Source organism: Nyctereutes procyonoides, unplaced genomic scaffold (genome assembly GCF_905146905.1).
Source record: "Nyctereutes procyonoides isolate TBG_1078 unplaced genomic scaffold, NYPRO_anot_genome, whole genome shotgun sequence".
NCBI lineage: Eukaryota > Metazoa > Chordata > Mammalia > Carnivora > Canidae > Nyctereutes > Nyctereutes procyonoides.
In genome coordinates, this window is record NW_026575046.1 from 65,741,972 (window position 1) to 65,761,814 (window position 19,843).

General features: G+C 54.8%; 1 protein-coding gene across 1 annotated transcript in view; it reads right to left on the reverse strand.

Moving 5' to 3' along the window:
* Nucleotides 1-19,843, reverse strand: part of LOC129509498 (cadherin-23-like) — a 322,243-nt gene that overhangs the window by 70,149 nt on the left and 232,251 nt on the right. The window lies entirely within an intron of this gene.

Consider the following 19,843-nt stretch of genomic DNA (forward strand, 5'->3'; position numbering starts at 1 on the left):
AGAGGAGGTGCAGCGTCCATAGCGGGGCTTGTCTGCGCCCCACTGCAAAGTGCTCTGGCTTCCTCTGGGTGACGCTGGCCTGGCTCTCACACCCTGCCTCCCATCCATGTCTGAGCCCATGGGGAGTCTCCTCCAACAGTTCTTTTTGCCTTTGTTATCCATTCAGATGCCCCAAACATCCCTTTCAGATGGTTTGGTTCACTTCACACCTCCTGCTCCCGTCCTCCATCCCAGTGACCTCAACCTGCGAGGATCTGCAGCTGTAAGGTCCGGCAGGAAGACAGGAAAGAGGGTCAGAAGGGGACGGAGGGGAGAGAAGCAAATATGTGTCCCTGGTAGTCTTGGGCAGGAGAGGGCATGGGGGACAGACTAGAACATGGCTCCTTCCCCTCCCTCCCTCTGGAACGTGTCCATTAGAGAGAACAGTGGCTTCCTTGCACATGGAATGGGAATTACCCAAGTGGCTGAATGGCAAAGTGAACCCCTGTGGACCCCACACTGTGGCCAGCTGGTGATGGCCTGGAGGACACTGGATCCTCGGTAGCTCAGAGCTGCTATGTCCTTCACGGGCTCTCCTGCAGCCCAGCAGCCTCCATAGTTTCATGTGGGGGTGCTTTTACTCCAAGTCAGGTGTTTCTGACCATTCTAACAGGGCCCAGGCTCATAGAGCCTTAAAAAAAAAAAAAGGCTATGAGGTCTCTGTGCTACCCAAGACCCCAGATCAAAAGAATCACTGAGGAAGGCGGGAGACATGGCTTCCTGACTTCCCAGGGTCTGGCCTGCTCGGAAATGGATTCAATCCCCCATGGGGGTGGGGGGAAATTACCCCCAAATAAGCCTCCTTTAGCCTAGGCAGACGGCTTGTGGTTTGTAACCAGCCCATTGAGAGCCTCTCCTGACCCTTACTGCAGATGCTCAGTAGTTTACAGACCTGGGCTGTGAGCACCAGGAAGAAATGTCCTCACGCTGGTCACCCCTGGCCCAGGGACCAGCACAGCCCCTCTGTGTAGGTTTCTTTGGAACTGAGAACTGGCAAAGGATGCAGGCCTCTCTTCTTGATTGCCTGGGGATCCCTTCCAGGACCTGTTCCTGCTGTGAGGGGGGCAGCCAGGCTATCTGGAAGCCTCTGCATGGCCAGAAGGGGATGGTCCTGGCAAGGCTGGAAAGGATGACTCCAGTGAAGCCTGAGGGTTCACGAGTTTCTTCCAACAGCCCTGGACCTGCCCCACAGGTGGTCAAATCCATTTGTAGAATGGATGCATATTAATATTTATGCATCAGTCTTTTGAATTTTTTCTATTTGTCATTACAAATTGGCAAAATGAGAACACTGCCAATCTTGGGGTTCAGAGAAACACAGGGCCTCCAGAGCTCCCCACCCAGAGTGGCTCCTGCAGACGGCCCAGGTGATGATGCTCCTTTGGTCCTCAGTTCTCCCTGGCATGGAATCCATCTGTCAGATGGAGGGCCAATTAAATGCCCGAAGGGGCACTAATAGCTAAACCCGGCAGTGTGTGACAGCTCTGTGCAGGCGACACCAGCCCCTCTCCCCCCACCACGGGACCTGGAGGCCCGAGAAGGTGGGGGCAGGCTGAGCCCTGCCGGGGCAAGTGGAGGAACACCCTCTCCGAAGCCCCTCCCCCACGCTGCCCCCCGCCCTCCCAACCCCTGCCCTTCCCGGGCTCACTTACCAGGTTCTGTCAGTGGGAGTCGGTCAGTCAAAAGGTATGGAGACAGAGAAGGAGCCGGAAAGGTACGGGGAGGAGGAAGGAACCGGAGAGAAAAGATGGTGAGATCTGAGGTCAGGATAAGGAAGGGGGAGCCCAGTGGACCCCAGGAGCACACCCTGCTCTAGAGGAACAGCCCCCTTTGTATCTGATGGGCCATAGGCTCTGGGGGTGCAGCCCACACCAGAGGAGGAGAGTGAAGCCGAGGAAGAGGTACTGGGGCTCCTGAGCGCACGCAGTCCTCACCCAGAGGGAGGTTGGGGGCGGGGAGCGCTGCGGGGGAGGGGGATGGGCCACACCCCTATGTCCTACTCCGAGGAGCCTGGACCAAATCCCCTGCAGAAAACGACCCCAAGCATTGTCACGTTTTACTCCTCCTAACACAGAAAATGTTAAGATGTTTTAAATACAGACATGGGAAATTTTTCACATAGTTCAAAGGTGCACACTGCCGTCTCCCTGTCCCCACCGGCCCAGTCACCGGAGGGCCTCCTCTAGAGGCCACCGCGGTACCCGTCCATGGGTCTCTTCTCCAGCACATCGTCCTCGCAAATAGGATGAGCGCCAGGAATCTACCCCTCCCCTCCCTGATGCAAACAGCAGCACGCCACATGCACTGCTCTGGGCTGGGTTTTGTCACTTAAAACTAGGTCTTGGAGACTGTTCATGACCGTACAAATCGGCGCCGATACTAACAATGACAACACAGCAGCTTTTACGGGACACCTACTCTTGGCCAGACACCGTTCACAATGACCACAGAGTTATCCTCCGCGGCTAAGGCGGGATGTCGGGAGCCCTCGAGGCCACAGAGCCTGCCTGGGGCAGTGGAACCCACAGCAGAGCAGGGACATAGAGGGTGTTCAAGAAGCGACGGGCTTTTCCTCACCCAGTACTCTGTGCGATCCTCTTCCCAAGGGCCCTAGGGTGGAGATGAAGAAACACTGGAGCTTGGAAACCCCTCCAGAGGAAACGGGGTTCAGAGCGGTTGAGCCACCCAAGGTTGCACAGGTTGTTGGAAGCAGAGTGAGGATAAAAGCCCAGGCCCCGCACCCAGGCCGGGGTGCTTTCGAGGTTGAGAGGAGCGGGGGCCAGGGCGTCCCCCAGTAGCAGCTCCGGTGCAGTGTGAGTTCCCTGAGCAAATGCAGGTGGTAATGCTGAGCATCCCAGAGCAGAATCTGAGCGAGCACCAGCTGGTGAGGCCAAGCAAGGAGGCTGGCCCAAGAAGGGGAGTTCTGAAGGGGTTTTAGGAAGGGAGGGGGGAACTCGGCACGAGGCAGTGGCTTTACACACGGAGCTCTGTCCTTAGCCTGTATCAGAATCATCTGGAGGCTGTGTTCAGCTACAGACTGCCGCCCACCACCAGGAATACCTGATGTGGTAGGTTGGGGGCCTGTGAATTTCCACTTCGAGCAAGTTTCAGGTGCCGCCTGTCCTGCCACTGCTGGTGTGGGACCACCACTGGCCTAAGCAGAGGCATGGAGCAGGAATGAGGAACTGGTGATAGGCAGACAGTGAGCTGATTTGCAAAGGATGCACATAGGAAGAACTGGTGAGATTGTGGGGACAGCAGGAGGCTGGGGGTAGGGGTGCAGTTCCACCCCAGGCACCGTCTGGAGGCCTTTGGCACTGCCTTCCTGAGCAACGGCGAGGCAACCCAAGCTCTGAAGCACAAGAATACTGCTGAAACTGAGGAAGGTGAACGTGGCAGTGAGTGAGTCACACTGGGGCAGCCCCTCCTCACCTGACTGCACATCCGAACTGCCAGCGGAGCTCTAAACATCAGACACATAGATGCCCACGGCCACTATGTCAGAACCTCTCGGGGTGGGGCTCAGGCGGCTGCATTTTTTTTCTTTGCTCCCTAGAGAATCATGTGGCACAGCCAGGGTTGAGAAGACATTAGCAGGGGCAGGCAGGGGCTTGGTGGCACCCACAGGGATCCAGAGGGGCGAGCAGGGCAGAGGCGGAGGAGGAGTCCTCCATCAGGCCACCCATCAAAATCACGTGGGCATCTTTAAAACATCCCCAAGCCTAGGCTGCACCCACCAGACCAAGCAAATCAGATGTGGGTGGGCTGGGGGGGACCAGACCTCAGGACCTTGTAACATTTTCCGTTTTCATTCTAATGTGCTTCCAAGGGCGAGAACTGCTAGGGCAGAGCGGTGGTTCTCCGAGTTGGGTACAGGGACCTGAAGCTCAGCATTACCAAAAACCTTGTTAGAAATGCATATTTTGGGATACAGCAGTTGTACCCAGTTATCCCCAGGGGCGTGGCCCAGCACGGTCCAGCCAGCCTGCCAGGTATGCTGATGCTCACTGATGTTCAAGAATCACCAGGACCAAGCAAGGCAAGGCAGGGAGCGAGTCTGAGAACAGGGAAGAAAAGACTAGGGGTGGGGGGCTGGAGCTGCCACGAGGTACACGGATGGAAGACCAGAGCGAGGGACTGAAGAGATGCCTGGGAGGGTGGGGCTAAGCTCAGTGTGGACTCAGCTCGTGTACCTGGCCAGGCAGGAGCACTGGCCCCTCAGGCCAGGTTTCTGGGTCTCAATAAATGAGGTCCCTGCCCTCCTAGGTTTGCCACCAGGTGCTGGATGTTCACTCAGGCCTGCCACCGCTGTGGTTCTGAGACCCCAGGGCAACCTTCTGGCTAAGTCCCACTAAGTGCTCAGCCTGCCCCTTTCAGAACCTGCCCAGAGGGCCCAGTCACGTGGCTGGTGACTGCCAGCCCCTCGGGATGGGATCTGCGTGTGGTAGTTCACCCAAGTGGTGCAAAGCCCCTACGAACTGCAGTCCTCCACCACACAGCTTCCATTTATCAAGCCCCAACTGTGTACTGCACGTGACTTAACCAGAATCTTTACTGACATTAGCGTCTTGTGCACCCCTTTTTCTGAAGAAGGAAAGCGAGGCCCGGGAGGGCAGCTCATTCAGGCCTCACCGCTGCCAGCGAAGGATTTGAAGCTGGGTCTGTTCCGTCTCCAGCGAGGTCTCGGCTCTCAACCACCCAGCTCTCCAGCCCCTTCCACTGCACAGCGTGGCTCCCAATGCAAGCAGGGAAGGGCCCGGGAGGGCAGGGGCGAGGGCCGGGGGCAGGCTCCTCTGCCAAGGTCAGGGAGCAGCCCAGGCAGGTGGAGGGCAGGAGCCTGCCCATGGAGGAGGGCTGCTCGTGGGGCTGGGAGGGCAGGGAGGGGAGGGGGGGACGGGCGGTGCGGGGAGAGGCAGGGGGCCCTCTTGGAGCTGTGGAGGGGCAATTTTGTTGGGAAGGGAGATAAAGAGGAACATCAAAAGGAGTCCCAGTGCGTGTGGAGAGGAGGCCGGTGGATTAAATTCTCCCCCAGCTGGGAGAGGCGATGAGAAGGCTGATAGCCGGCAGCCGCGGGTCCCGGAGCCGAGCGCAGCGCTGCCCTCCCCGCACGGGCTGGGGCGCCAGCGGCTGCCTGCGGGGCTGCCACTGCCTCGGCTTTATTTGTTTAGCGGAAGGGGGAAGGACGCAGATCACTCGTGCTCCCCACCGTCCCCACACCCGTGCAGCCAGCCCGCCTTGCTCCCGGTGACTGAAGCCTTGCCACCCCCCCCCCCCCGCGGAGGCCAGCAAGCAGCTCCCTGGCCCTCCTTATCAGCTGTTGCCAGAAGGGGCTGCCCCCCCAGCCCTCGGCCCCCCCCAACCTTGGCCCCGCCAACCTCCCGCTGCTGGAAGTGGGGGGAGGCCTTGGGACCGGTCACAGCAGGCACTGCCCAGAAAGGACGCTCCTCCTGCTCTCTTTGCGTCACCCACAGCCAGCGGATCCACATCCCAAGGGTCACCTGTCTCCGTGAAGCGCCCCAGTGGTATTTATTCCAACTAGTTATTGAGAGCCTAGAATGTGCTGGGCCCTCTACAGGTTCACAGAGTGCTCACGACTCTGGGAGGGCCCAGGGTGGTGTTTCCATTAAGAACTGCCTGGCACGGGGACGCCTGGGTGGCTCAGGGCATGATCCTAGGGTCCCAGGATCGAGTCCCATATCGGATCCTGCTTCTCCCTCTGCCTATGTCTCTGCCTCTCCCTCTCTGTGTCTCTCATGAATAAACATCTTTAAAAAAATAATTGTATGTATATAAAAAAGAACTGCTTGGTAGTTCTCCAGATGCAGATTCAGGCAGGACCGGGTCCTGGGCTTGCAGGGGGGGATGGCCTGGGGTCTCGCAGGGTCTGCACCTGCCTTCTGAGTACAAGCTTCCCTTGGTTATCACCTGCAGGTTCTGGACACTGGCACGTCTGTCTGCAGACAACCTGGCCTTCAAAGGGAGGAAAGTCTGGCCCAACCCCAGACTCCTTCCCTGGACATGAGGCCTGCGGATGTCTCCATCAGCTCTTGCTTGGTTATCCACCCGGCTCAGCACCGCCCTGCCAGCCTGCCACTTGGAAAGGCTCAGCTCTCTGCTATAGGTCAGGGGAGTAGCTGGTTGGTGACCAGTGAAGTGATACGGTAGAGAGAAAGGCCCTGTCACTTTCTAGCTGTGCAGCCTTGGGCAACTCACTCCCATTCCTGGAGCCTCAGCTTCTTCATCTGTGAAGTGGGGAGAATGAGGCATACCAAGAGAATGAGGATTAAGGGCACCTTGTCCCATCTTGTTTTAGTGGGTAATAGGAGTTATATTTTCTTGCCTAAGTCAGGAGGCTCTCTGATAGTAGGAGCTTTTGTGTGTGGGTTTTTTTTTTTCCTTTTGTGCCCCAAACGCTAGGGGTGCCTACCTCAGCTTACCCTGTGAACTATGATAGACCCTAGAAGGGACCTTAATTCCTTTCCACAGGAGGACCATGCAGATATAGGATGGACCAGGGAGGAACAGCAGGGACCAAGGTGGTCTGTATGTTGGGAGGGGTGAGCAGTGCTGTAAAGCAAGACAGGGAAGAGTCAGGGAGCTCTGCAGGCTGGTGGGATACCCTTAGCTATGCTGGAAATGGGGCTGTGGTCTGCAGTGTCCAGATGTGCCCCGAGAGTCAGTGCTGTCCTCCCAGAAACCGTGTCCAGGACTTAGACCTGCCAGGTAAGAGCCCCATGGCCAGTGGCTCCAGGCTTCAGTGGTGGCTGAAAGCACGGCCTCTTGGGGTTGGACCTAACTCCAGATTGAGGCAACTGTCCTTTTCAGCTGTGTAATTTGGCATACAAAATCTTACCTCTCCGAGCTTCAATCTCCTAATCTGCAAAATGGAAAGAATGAGGGAGGGCCACCTAACAGCACTCTTGTGGGCGAGCTGCAAAATCCTGGTGAAGCGCCCAGGACTGAGTGAGCGTTCAGTAAATATGGGTGGTTATTCTTGTTCTAGAAGGGAGTGGAGGAGGTGGCCCCGGGAAGGGCTGATTTCTAGACATTGGCCCAGAGCGAGAGGGGCAGGCAGGGAAGGGCAAAGGCGTGGCTGTGTGCAGGGGCGAGTGGACCCCCCAATGCTGGCCAGGGGCTGTAGGTCTCCTCCTCGTGCTCTATTCGTCTGATCCATGCTATCGAGTGGCAGAAAATCAAAACCCATGAAGATGGATTCTTTATCACGCCTTTGTTGTCCAGCCTTTCACTTAATTAACCCCAATCAGACATGCCCGTGTGAACCTTGGCAGGAGGCAGGCCTCTCGGCACCCTTCCCGTCCCTGCTGCTCCCGCCAGTCCCCTACCCCTCACCCTTGGTGTGCCAAGCTCCTCTGGCCCTGCCTGCTGCCATACCCAGCACACCAGGCTGCCCACTGTGACGGCAGATAGTGGCCACCGCCTCCATCCCCTAACTCAGCCTCAGCCCCCAGGCCCCTTCCAGGTTTCAGAGCCTGGGAGAACTGATGCCGGCACCTCCGTGCAATTCCTGAGTGCAGGGCCACCTGTCTCTGTCTCTTCATGTCCCCCCGACCCCACGCCCTGTTCCTGGACACACAACCGAGCAAAGGCCACAGCACACACTTCTGTAGCTCAGCCTTGTCTTTCTCTCCTGCCTGCCAGGCTTGTCCGGCCCCGAGCCTCACTTTCTCTGCCCTGGTTTCAGGCTCTCAGCCCACCTACACCCTCCTCCTCAAACTCCTCTGTGGTCTGGCCCTTGGGCAGGGTGGGCAGGAGCTGTTTTTCCTGGATGGGTCATTTGTTCTCTCTGGGCCTCAGTTTCCAGATCTGTAAACCGGGGTGATTCTCTAAGGCCCTTAATGTGTGCTGCGCTCCTCCGGATGGCTTTCCACTCCTGCTGCTGCTCCGGGCCTCTCTCTACTTCCTCCCCGCTGCTGCCCTCTCGGCCTCTCCTTTCTGTTCCTTCCTCTTTTCCTCCTCTCCTCTCCTCCTGTCCCTCTCCCCTTCTATTCCTCTTCTCCTTGCCTTTCTCACCCCCCATTCTCTTTTCCATTTCTCCTTTTCTTCTTCCTCTTCCATTGCCCTTCCTATTTCCTCCTCCCTCCTCCACCTCCCCCACCTCCTCCTCTGTCCCTCTCTCTGCCAGACTCCCCCCTCCTCCTCTCCCCAGGTTATCTGCTGAATTCCACACACGCCTGCACAGACGGGATCAATCCAAGGCTCCCTTGCCTTCAGCTTATCTCTGCTCCAAATGATTGATTTTCCCTCTTTAAGAGTAATTTGCTGGTGAATTCCATGTATTGCAAAAACCCCTGTGAAATCTAATTCAATCCGATCGGCAGCTGGCACTTTGGGGAAAGAATACTAGAGAGCTGTCAATTTCATCGTGCGGACGTGTGTATTATTTTGCTCACAGACGAGGGCACGAGGCAGGCAGGTGCTCCTCACCTGCACGTGCACACCTCCCCTCCCTCCCTCAGGAGGGATCTTGTCGCTGCCCCTGCAGCCAGCCCGGGCTCTCCTGGGAAGTGAATTATAACGTGCACTGGGTACTTGCATTAAGGTAAATGAGGGGCAGGTGCTCTCAAATTGTTTTCCTGATTTGCAGCCCACTGCCCTAGCGCACTATGGGAATCTCACACCTCCAGAGCCCAGCTACACCTGACCACCTGTCTTCTGCATTCCAGCATGTCTGGCTCAGAGCCTCAGTTTCTCAACTTTGGGAGTGGGCCACCTCTCAGGCCTGCCCCTAGGTGACCAGCTGTCCCAGTTTGCCTGGGATGTGGGACTTAAAAGTACAAAACCCAGGCAGTTGCAGGCAAACCAGGAGAGCTGGTGTCCAACTCCATGAGACAATGTCTGAGAGAACAAGCTGTCCCCCACTGCCCAGGTGTGGCAGTCATGTACTTGGAATGGAAAACAAGTTTCTGAGCATCTGACACACCAGCCCCAGTGTCCTATAGGTGCTCCCCAAAGGTTGCACCACTTCAGTGGCTCAAGCCCCCACGCAGCTCACACACAGGAGCTGGTCCTTGCTCATGAAGATGGCTGAATGGCGGACCAAGCAAGGGCTCTTGCTCAGCCCTGGTGACCTGTGCTCTGGGAGGGTCCCATCTTGGGAGGGGTCATAGGTGCCACCTATACCCCCTGAATACAGCAGAGTTAACTGTACCTACTCCCACAGCTGGAACCAGCCACTCTGGCCTCATTTTTATGCCCCAAGTAAATAGCCATTTCTGGTGGGATCCAAATATTTGGGCTGCCCTGGACCTCTAGATATTGGAGCAACCAGTCCAGGGGTTACTTAGAGAAGTGGCTTTAGGGAGATTGGTCAGGAAGGTGAGGCTCACCTAAATAGTGCTTGTGGGCATGGTCAAAGGGCAAGCTTTATGTGGAAGGTCCAGGGGTTCACAAGGACCTTCTCAGGCCATATGGAAATCCATGTGCACAGGACAGGGGTCCAGGTAGGATTTATGAGGCCAGAGCTCTGAGCTCTTGATTCCAGGATGATATGTTTCATCTCCCACCCCCCAGATCCCAAAGATCCTGCAGGCCATGCACCCCTCCTCATTCCTTTCCTCTCTCCTGCAAGGGACCCTGTTTGAAAGGCACATGCCCCATGTAGAAAGCTCAACAATGCCTTCCTTGTTTTCCTGCCTGCAACCCAGGCATGCCTCCCAGCACAGGTGGCCACATTCTTAACCTTAAGGTCTACTGCTCTAATCAGAAGCTGCCACCTTGGACCTTACCCCCATACCTGGCTTCAACTCTTTCCCTCCTTCGCTCCACTGGCAAACCCTGCACTGGAATTTTGGCTGGGGTTGGGGCAAGGGGCCAAACTTGGGGGGGTGTCGGTGTTCTCAGAGGTGCAGGAAGGAGAATCCAAAATGCAGGATGAAAAGGGTGTGCATCCAGGTCTGCCCCAAGCCCAGAATTGTCCCTCCCCTCCCTCTAGGGCCTCAGCTGGGAAGGATCTTCTTGTGGCCCCCGTAGGAGGAGGATGAGCCTGGCTGGCTGGTATGGGGGGGCCTCCAGCCCTCCAGGGCCTTCAGGAGGAGGAGCAGGGAGGGGTTGGTAGGAGCCAGGAGCTGGGCTTTGCACTCAGCAGCTGCCTGGCTCTGTCTATTTACCATGCTAAAACTATTTCCTTGTTCCCACAGAGAGAGAAATGTGTGGCAAGGCAAAGAAATCTAAATGCCTTATGGAAATCGGGAGGGCACACTGCCTGCCGCTAATCACACCACTTTGTATTCCCTCTGCCTTTCCCACTTCGAGTCCACCTCCTCAGGCCCCTAGGTGGCAGGGAGGGGCTGAGGGGGGCGGTGGAGGGAGTCCTGGGAGCCCTGGAACTGACACACTCTGTGACCTCAGGCAAACTGCCCTCTCAGGGCTGCCTTTCAAAATGAGGATCCCTTTGTCTGAGGAGGCCCGGAGGGCAGAGCTCAAGACGGAGTAGGGGCCATGCACCTGGGTGTGGGGGATCTAGGAGCCAAAGGCAGGGTGATTTCATCTCCCTCCTCCTCCAGGAAGGTCTGCCCAGCTTTGCCTCTCCTTCCCAGGAACAAAACCATTGCAAACGCCCTAAGGGATGCATCCTGGGCTGGAACTGGTGCTGGGCTTCGGGTAGGTGGGTGATCATGCCTGGGGACAGCCCTGCATGTCACTCAGCAGCCACTGGGGCATCCCAGAAGTCTAACCTGGGCAGCCTGCAAAGAGCCCCTCCTACCTGACACATTGCACACCTCGCGAGGCACTCGCATGGGGCACGGGGCACACAACTACGGCTGAATGGACAAAGAGATGCACGAATGAGTGGGCTCTGCGAGTGCTTATCTGTGAATGCGCGTGGGTGTGAGGAAAAAAACAGAGGCAGGAGGAAGGCTGGGAAGGGGGGCAAGAGAGGATAATCAGACTCAAAGAAAAACAGAGACGGAAATGGAGGGAGTGGGCAAGGGTGGGTGGAGGGCGTTCAGATGAGGAAGTGAGCCGAGGTGAAGAGGACACCAGGCGGGCCTGGCCACTGCCCAGCGGGCAGAGGCTGGCAGCTCTCACCTTCTTTCCTCCTCTTAGCCTGCCCTTCTGGGTTTCTCTGCACTCTTGCCCCTGAGATTCCAGACCCTAGCCGCATTCCAACTCCACAAACCCTGCATCCAGTCCCTGCCCTTCCTGCTGTCTGCCATCATCCTCTGTCACTTCACTGTCTTCATTCTCCTGGTGTCCAGATCAATCAACTTAAAGAACAGCTATGAGGATATCGCTCGTGCTCAAGAATCATCGATGGCTCCCACTTGCCTGCTGAATTACGTTCAAACTCACCTTGGCATTCAAGGTTCTCTGGTCTCCCTTTCTGGCTTTATGGTGGGGTGCGGGGGGTGGTACAGATTACCTACTTGCTGAATTAAAAGACAGTGGGGAGAAGGATGGTGCTGAGTCCAAAAGCTCACCCCGTGGTGCTGTGTATGCTGCTTACCTTTCGCCTCATCTTTTTTTGGGAGGGTGTGGATGTGGAGAGGTCGTCAGTAATTTATGATTTTTATAATTATAAAAATTAGCATGCAGTGAAATTGACATTTGGGGGCATTTGGTTTTATGAATTTTAACACATGTATAAATTCGTGTTACCCCATCAAAACCAGGATACAGAACGGTTCTACTGTCCCCCAAACTCCCTGTGCTTATCTTTACAGTCAACTCCTCTTCTACCCCTCAGCCCTGGTAACCACTGATGGTAATCTCTGTCACCATAGCTTGGTCTTTTTGAGAATGTCAAAGAATCACACAGAAAGAATGTAGCCTTTGAGACTGGCTGCTTTCACTGCCTATAATGCCTTTGGGATCACGGGATTCTTACTTCCCCTTAGTGGTCTGCTTATTTTTTTTTTAAGATTTATTTATTCATGACAGACACACACACACACACACACACACACAGAGAGAGAGAGAGAGAGAGAGAGAGAGAGAGAGAGAGAGAGAGAGAGAGGCAGAGACACAGGCAGAGGGAGAAGCAGGGAGCCCGGCATGGGACTCGATCCGGGTCTCCAGGATCACACCCCAGGCCGAAGGCAGCACTAAACCACTGGGCCACTGGGGCCACCTGCTTATTTTTTAAGTAGTCCTGTCCCTAGAGGACGAGTTGACATCTGCACCGCTGCAGGAGCTGGAGGGGGTGGTCCCGCATCCCTCTGAGAGGTGAGCCATCAAGGGCAGGGGGTGGGGGTGAGGGGCGGTGGTGGAGGGTGGGGTGGGAGGGTTTTGAAGGCAGGGGGAAGAGAAGGATCAAGTGGATTAAAAAAGAAAAAAAAGGGCCTGGTTGGCCTGCTTTGTAAACGTTAGCGGATTTGGACATTCCCTAATGAGGGCAATTAAGAGTCATTATGCTGAAAGCAGAAAAGTAAACACAGATCCCTATGCTAATTGGCAAATATTGCTGCATGTTAGGGCTGGCTGCCTCCTCCCTCTCCGGAGCTGTGCCCCTCTTCCTGCAGACGGTGCCCCCCCCCCCATCACACTTCTGTCTTGCGTGCTTCCTCTTGGTCCTCCTCCTCCCTGGGGCCACTCCTCAGTCACCTTTGCTGGCTCACCGCCATCTCCCCTAACGTGAACGCTGGGCTGCCCCAGCCCCCCTCTCCCTACACACAACCCTTGCCTCAGTGAGCCCTGCTAGACCTGTGGCTCTAAATACAGTCCAGGTGCTGGCGATGCTTACGTTTCTATCTCTAGCCTGGGCCCATGTTGTGGGATATTTCCAGGATCTAGGTGAGCCAGCTGCGGTCATGCTGGCAGCTTGAGGTCCATATGGTAGGAGGATTTACACCAGAGAGTTCACCGAGTGCTACAAATGAGGGGCCCCCCAACCTAGAGCTGCTTGTTGGACATTTATCAGCATGCCCCCCTGCCTTCTCGATGTTTCCATATGGATATCTAACACACATGTCAGATGTAACGTGTTGCAAGCTAACCAACAGATACCACCTTTTCTTCATTAAACCTACCCCTTCACCATCTCAGGAAGGAAGGACTCCATGTTTCTAAGTGCTTGGGTCAAACACCTTGCACAGGCATTGTAACACACACCCCACAACACACACACACACCCCAAAATCCTGACTCTCCTTTCAAAATGGGTTCAGGAACAGAGCACCTCTCATTCCCCTAATAGCACCTGCAATTACTATCCTTATCTCCCAGTGACGGCCCTGCCCTGGGTGGTCTGTTGACCCTGGGCAGCCAGACCATCTTTTAAAATAATTTTCTTAAAAAAAAATAAATAAAAATAAATAAAATAAAATAATTTTCTTTTGATTGAGATAAAATTCACCATTTTAACAACTTAAAACGTATAATTTGGTGGTTTTCAGCATACCCACCATGTTGTGCCACCACCACCCCAATACGGTACGGGTCTACAACATCTCCATCATTCTAAAGGCAACGTGGGATCCGTGAGCAGTCACGCCACCGCATTCCCCTCCCCACCAGCCCCTGCAGCCACAAATCTCTCTGTCTCTGGATTTGCCTGTTCCAGACATTTCATACAGAGGGAATCACACACTATGTGGCCTTTTGTGTTTTGCTTCTTTATGTAGCATAAGGTTTTCTAGGTTCATCCACACGGTAGCACATGTCGGGGCTGCATTAACGTCACAGCCAAGTACTGTTTCGTTGTGGAGCTGCCACATTTTGTTTATGCATCAGCAGTGGATGTGGACACTCGGGTCGTGTTCACAGACTGTCCTGATACTTCAAACGGTAAGGCCCTTGCTCCCTGCTCACCACCCTCAGGTGGCTTCCTGCCTCCCTCCTGCACAAGCTGAGCCCTGATGGCACAGCTGCCTATCAGACCACCTCTGTCAGCCCCGCTCCTCCTCCTCCCTCCTCCTTGATCCTCCTCACTCCTCCTCCTCCCGCACCACGCGTGGGTGCACTGCTGCCTCTGCCGCATGCCTGCTGTGCCCTCTGCCTGGAAGGCTCTTCCTCCAAGTGGCCACATGGCGCACCCCTTCTTCACTGAGGGCTCTCCTAAAGGTCACCTCATCAGAGAGCCCTCCTCCAACCCCTCTGGCTCCCTCAGACCCCTCCCCCTGCTTTATTTTTCTCCATGGCTCTCGTTGCTGCCATAGACTCAGGGTTCCTTCAATCTTCCACCTCTGGAGCCTATGCTGCCCGAGGGCGGGACTTGTGACCGGTACCTAGAAGAGCATCTGGCATGCAGTAGGTGCTCAACACGTATTTGTGGATGACTACATACACTAACGAATTGGTTCCTTCTAGGATATCTCTTCTGCTTCCCTGCCCCAGGCCCGTGGGTGCCCGCTACCCTGCACTTCGCCAGCTGGCGTTGCTTTTGCACCGCTCTGGCCTTAGTAGAAGCTTTCCTCGGAGGCTAGTTTTGCCCATGTGAGAGAAGCAGAGATGTCACCTGCCCGTTGACTCTGGACTCAGGGCACGTGTCAGGACCAAGAAGAGGAAAACTTGCACCTTTTAACCTGCGATATAGACGCATGACAACCTTGGTTTTGAGAACTTACTCTCAGTTCCTTTTCAAATCGATGGGTAACAGATGGAGAAATGAAGATGTGGAGAGGGAGAGAGGAGTAAGCGTCTGCCCTGTGCCTTCCTGGGTAAAGTGACAACATGGTCATGAAACGTTGCCTCGCCATAGAATGCCTCTTGCCCCCAGCCCCACGTACCCCTGCACCATCGGCCCTTTCAGGGGACAGAGTCTGTAGGAGCTCAGGCAAGCAGCACTGGGTGCTGGCTCTGGGGGGAGGCTCTGCGGCCCTCTTGGTGGCCCACTCTCACCATCGCTGCCCATTGGGATCTGTCCTCCCTACTTGTTAATTAGGATGTTTCATTGCCTGTGGGCACAGTGATGGAGTGAGACATGCAGGGACCACTCCCAGCTGGGCCGTGCTTACCCCTACTCTTCGAGACAGGGGGATAAACAAGATACACCATCTATTGCTGTCAGGGGTGTGATGGGGGTGGCAAGTGGGGTGGGTAGGGGAGTGTGGGAAGAAGAAATCACGTTCTAGGGTGAGACTGGGCTCACCGATGCCCATGGTAAAAGGGGCATCGTGGTGGGTATGGAGTGGCCAGGAGGTCATGGACAGGAAGAGGACAGAGGATGAAGTGCATTAGTTCTGCTTCTGATCCCCCAGCATGGGGTTGGGGTGTTCCGGAAGACCACGCTCTGCATTTAGGAAGCGTGACTCCTAAGGACAAAATGACTCCCATTACTTCCTATTGTGAACAGGGGTGGTGGGTGGCAGGGAAGAGGGTCAGCTGCCAGAGAGGTGGGTGAAGGGGGTAGAGTGCCCCACAACCAAGATGAAAGACCACTTCTAGCCGAGGGAGGGGACTGGGCCCAGCTGGAGAGGGGCGACAGTGAGGAGTGGGGCTGCCTGCTTCACACCCCAGCCAGGGCTACTGGGCCTGGTGTAAATAGCATGCTAATTAGATTTACGGATGAGACTAAATTAGGAGGTGTCAGAATCACACCGAGGACACCCCCTGGTCCTCAAGGAAGCTGGAGCTTAGCATGCTGGGAGGAATCACACCACAGGATGCAGCCTCGCACAGAAAAATCCTAATAATCACCATCGTCATAATAAGAGCCTCGGTGAAGGCAACTGGGGAGAAATTAATAGGAAATAGAGCAGATGGGGCTGCCCTGCTCCCCTGGCTTCCCTTCCAGAATGGCTTTGCTTTGAAGTCAACAGACATTTTCCTGGAGAGCCTAAAAATCTTGGGGGAAGAACCCGAGAAATGTGAGTTGAAGCTGTGACACAGCGGAGGTCTTGCAAACAGACCTGTGCCCGGCAAACAAAGGTGCAGAGTGATGCTCACGCAGGCGCCACGATTCCAGGTACTGGCTGTGTGGACACAGCTTTGGGTGGACACTTAGTCGGCTATGCAATCAGATCACCAGAGAAGCTTTCAGGAAGAGAAGCAGCCAGGATGGGCACCTTGGCCTGGGAACTGGGGTTAGGGCACTGCCGACCTCCACTTCAGTATGTGCTTCATCTTGGTTGCTCCCTGGACCAGAGCCCTCACTCCCTCCTTCCCCTCAGCTTCGTGTCACTGATGAAATCACAAGCTGGGTGAGAGGTGCAGAATGTTGGAGGCATTCTATCTACTTCCTTTATACCGCCCAGGGGATTCAGTGGGAGGTGGGTGATTTCCAGCCAGATCCCACTTATCTCCCTAATAGAGGGAAGAAAAGAGTCTGGATAACTAGATAATCATACATCCACAGAAAGTGCAAAAACTCACACATCTGCTTCCGGGGATGCTGGCAGCCTGGCCCTCCCTCTCTTCCCCATCTCTTTACCGCTTCTAGAGTTTGGTTTCTAGTTCCAATTGCTTTGGAAAATAGGAAAACGGAGAGCTGTGCTCTCTCGGGGTCACATCAGCAGGTAGGGAGAGTTTAGGGCAAGTGGGATCACTTCCTGGGGTGGCAGGGACATAGAGTCCCTGTGTCTCTACTGCAAAGTAGATGCTGGTGGATGGATACATGGGGCCCGGTTGAACAGTGGCCTGGAGCATCCACAGCTGGAAAACGGACCCTCCGCTGAATGTGTGACGTGGAACCTCCCTGCTCCAACCTCATTCCAAATGCATGTGTGGTTCAGGATGCCAACTCTGCCCCCCCCCCCAGCAGAAGGTCAGCCTTACAACAAAAGCCCAAGGAGGGAGCTGGGCTAAACGGTGGTAGTTCATGAGCAGAGGGTCCCCTGTTTTTTTTCATCTTTTTTGTGCCAAGGACCCCTCCGATGGTCTGGTGAAGCCTATGGTCCCCCTTCCTAAAATAACATTTTTAATTTGCAAAAAATTTAAAATACATGAGACCACAAAATCAACTCATTGCATTGAAATACAGTTACCAGGTATTTTAAAAGGGCATTAAAGAAGAATGATGTGCTTCCTAATGCATTAAACAATAAGACTGGGCAGAGGGGTTAACAAACGCTGTAATTTCAGAGCAGTGATAACAATCAATGGTTTGTTGAGATCCCAGGACCCCTGAAACGTGACATGAAAATGTCTGAGGTTTCTCTCGGGGTCAAAGTCCCATGTATGGCTAATACCACTGTTTGTTTCTATTTTCATAATTAAAGGGAGTGCTAACGGTCATTTACAGGTTAGTGAAAATAAGGACACAGATTTTTCTCCAACCAGGGTCACGGATGCCTTGGGGAGGCAGTGGACCCCCACTTCTGGGGTAAGAACCTCTGGACTGAAAGGAAGCCTGGCGGAGGCCCCTGGGGCCCAGAGCTACAACTGTGCAGGGCTGCATGGGTACAGGGCCCAGAGCAACTTCACGCTGGACAGACTGACGAGTAAGAACAAATGGGAAAATAAATTTAAATAAATACAAGGTTGCGGGCTGGGCTCCCTGACAGGCCAGGGACCCATGTGGAATGGAGAATAAGGGTGATGGATAAAAACGAGGCCCAGATTAGCAGGAGAATGAGAACAATCTCCCCTTCTCCCTGCCCCCTACACCCCCCTGCCCCCACAATCCCTACAAGTAAACCCAGTATTCTGGAATATGGCTTTTTCTCCCTATCATTTGCTTTCTTTTATTTATGTATTTGGTGATGTTTTCTCCTTGGGGAGGTGGGTAATTCTCTGTTATTTTTTCCTATGCCCCTCAAATAAATGAATCGTGTCATCTCCTGCCTGAAATAGGAATTAGCTCCTGCCAGATGTGTCCCCGTTCACCTTGCCTTACCTCCTCCCACCCCTTCCCCCGCCCTGCCCACAGCCATGCTGGAGGTGGGAGATCCACCTGCTTAGGTGGGACCAAACCTCTGAGAATGGGGAGCTGTGGCCGCAAATGCGGAGCTCCCCAGTGCAAGCAAGAAGTGCAGGATTGAGAGTTCAAGGCCAAGCTCTGTGACCCACTGGCTGTGTGACCTTGGGGAAGCTCCTTAACCCCTCTGAGCCTCGACTGCCTCCTCTCTGAAGAAACACAACAATACTCTCTCTCTCTCTCTCAAAGGGTTGGGATAGTACAAGCAGTTAAAATTTAAAGAGTGCTTTTTATGGGCCGGGCACAGTTTCAAATACACATATTAACTCACTTAATCCTCGTAACAGCTTTGTGAGGTAGGTACCATTGCTGTCTTCATTTTGCAGACAGGAAAACTGAATCAGAGAGGATAAATGAACTCCTCTGAGCTTCCACAGGTCAAAAGTAGCACAGCAGGATTCGAACCACGGCCATCTGGCTTCAAAGTGCTCATTTTTCACCATTCCATCTCACCCTACCTGGTGAAAGGGTGCTCCAGGTGACACCAAATAAACAAGCACACGGGCGGGGTGGGAGAGGACACTGGGGGTGGGAAATGAGCCCAGATCCCTCTGCCCAAAGTAGGGAGCAGAGGCCGCTGGAGTGAGTTCAGGGAAGGGAGGAGGGGCCCACGCTGGGCAGGGGTGCGGGGTGGGCCAGCGGCAGGAGTGAACCTTCTCCTTCCCACCCAGGTCCTCTTGGATTAAGGGTTTGTAGAGTCTTCATTGAGACTGACTGGCCCCACCCATGGTTTTCCAGAGGGGGACACTGAGGTACAGAGTGAAGACTTGGCTGGCTCGGAATCGCTCTGTGAGTCAGGAGCAGAACGGGGGTGGGACTTGGCTCAAGGGTTCTCTCTGCCACCGTCCTTGGGCAGTGGGGGTAGGTCTGGTAGCAGAATGCTGGGTCACGGTTCAGAATCCTGAGCCGATTTTAACTCGGAAGAGCCTCTGTCACAAAGACCAAAAAGGTGGGTCATTCACGGTCTTCCGGGGCAGAGTTCTGAAGGTGTTTTCCATTGGACTTGTTTGGGTTTCATAATAAGGGGACTGGGGTTCTCTGGCTTCTTGCCACCCTGAGAGGAAAACAGCTAAACTGTAAGAGAGCCTCCATCAGACGCTGGAAAGCACCTGCTGGCTGGAACAGGTGGCTGGGGGAGGTGAGGGGGGGCGGCTTCTGTGCGGCTTTGCTACATTTCCCTGCTTCCACCTTTGGCTCCTGACAGCCCATTTTCAAGACAGCCATCAGAGGGCCCCTTAAGAAAGGTGACTCAGAGCATGTCAACCTCCTGGCTCCCCAATGGACTGGCAGTAACAGAAAAACACCTTCCTGTGGCTGCAGGGCCTGGCCTGGCTCCCGCTGACGCTGACGCTGCTGCTGCTGCCTCACCCCCTGCAGTTCTCTCCAGGTCCCCCTGACCAGTCTCTTTTCTACCCCTTGAAAATGCCCCACCAGTTCCCCTCTTGGGGGACCCCTGCCCTTGCAGGGGAGCACCTCTGCAGCTCTGTATGGCAGCCTCCTCTACACCTCTTAACTTCTGCTCTAAGGGCACCTCTTTGGAAGGCCGTCCGGAACCTCTGAGTCAAAAATTAGGGGCAGCCCGGGTGGCTCAGCGGTTTAGCACTGCCTTTGGCCCAGTGTGTGATCCTGGAGTCCCGGGATCCAGTCCCACATCCGGCTCCCTGCATGGAGCCTGCTTCTCCCTCTGCCTGTGTCTCTGCCTCTCTCTCTCTCTCTCTGTCTCTCTCTCTGTCTCTCATGAATACATAAATAAAATCTTTAAAAAAAATTAATGGGGATAGGAAGCAAAAATTTTTAAAAAATCGGCCCCCCGCTGTGCCCCATCCATCCCTCACCCTGTTTCTGACTTCTTGACATTCATTTCCACCTAGAGTGGTGTTGGTGCCTATCCCTCTGGCCTCCCAGCTGGGATGAACCAGAAGATCTAGGAGGGCAGGGACTGCATCTTTAGTACCAATTCCTCAGCAGCAGGCACACAGTAGGTGCACA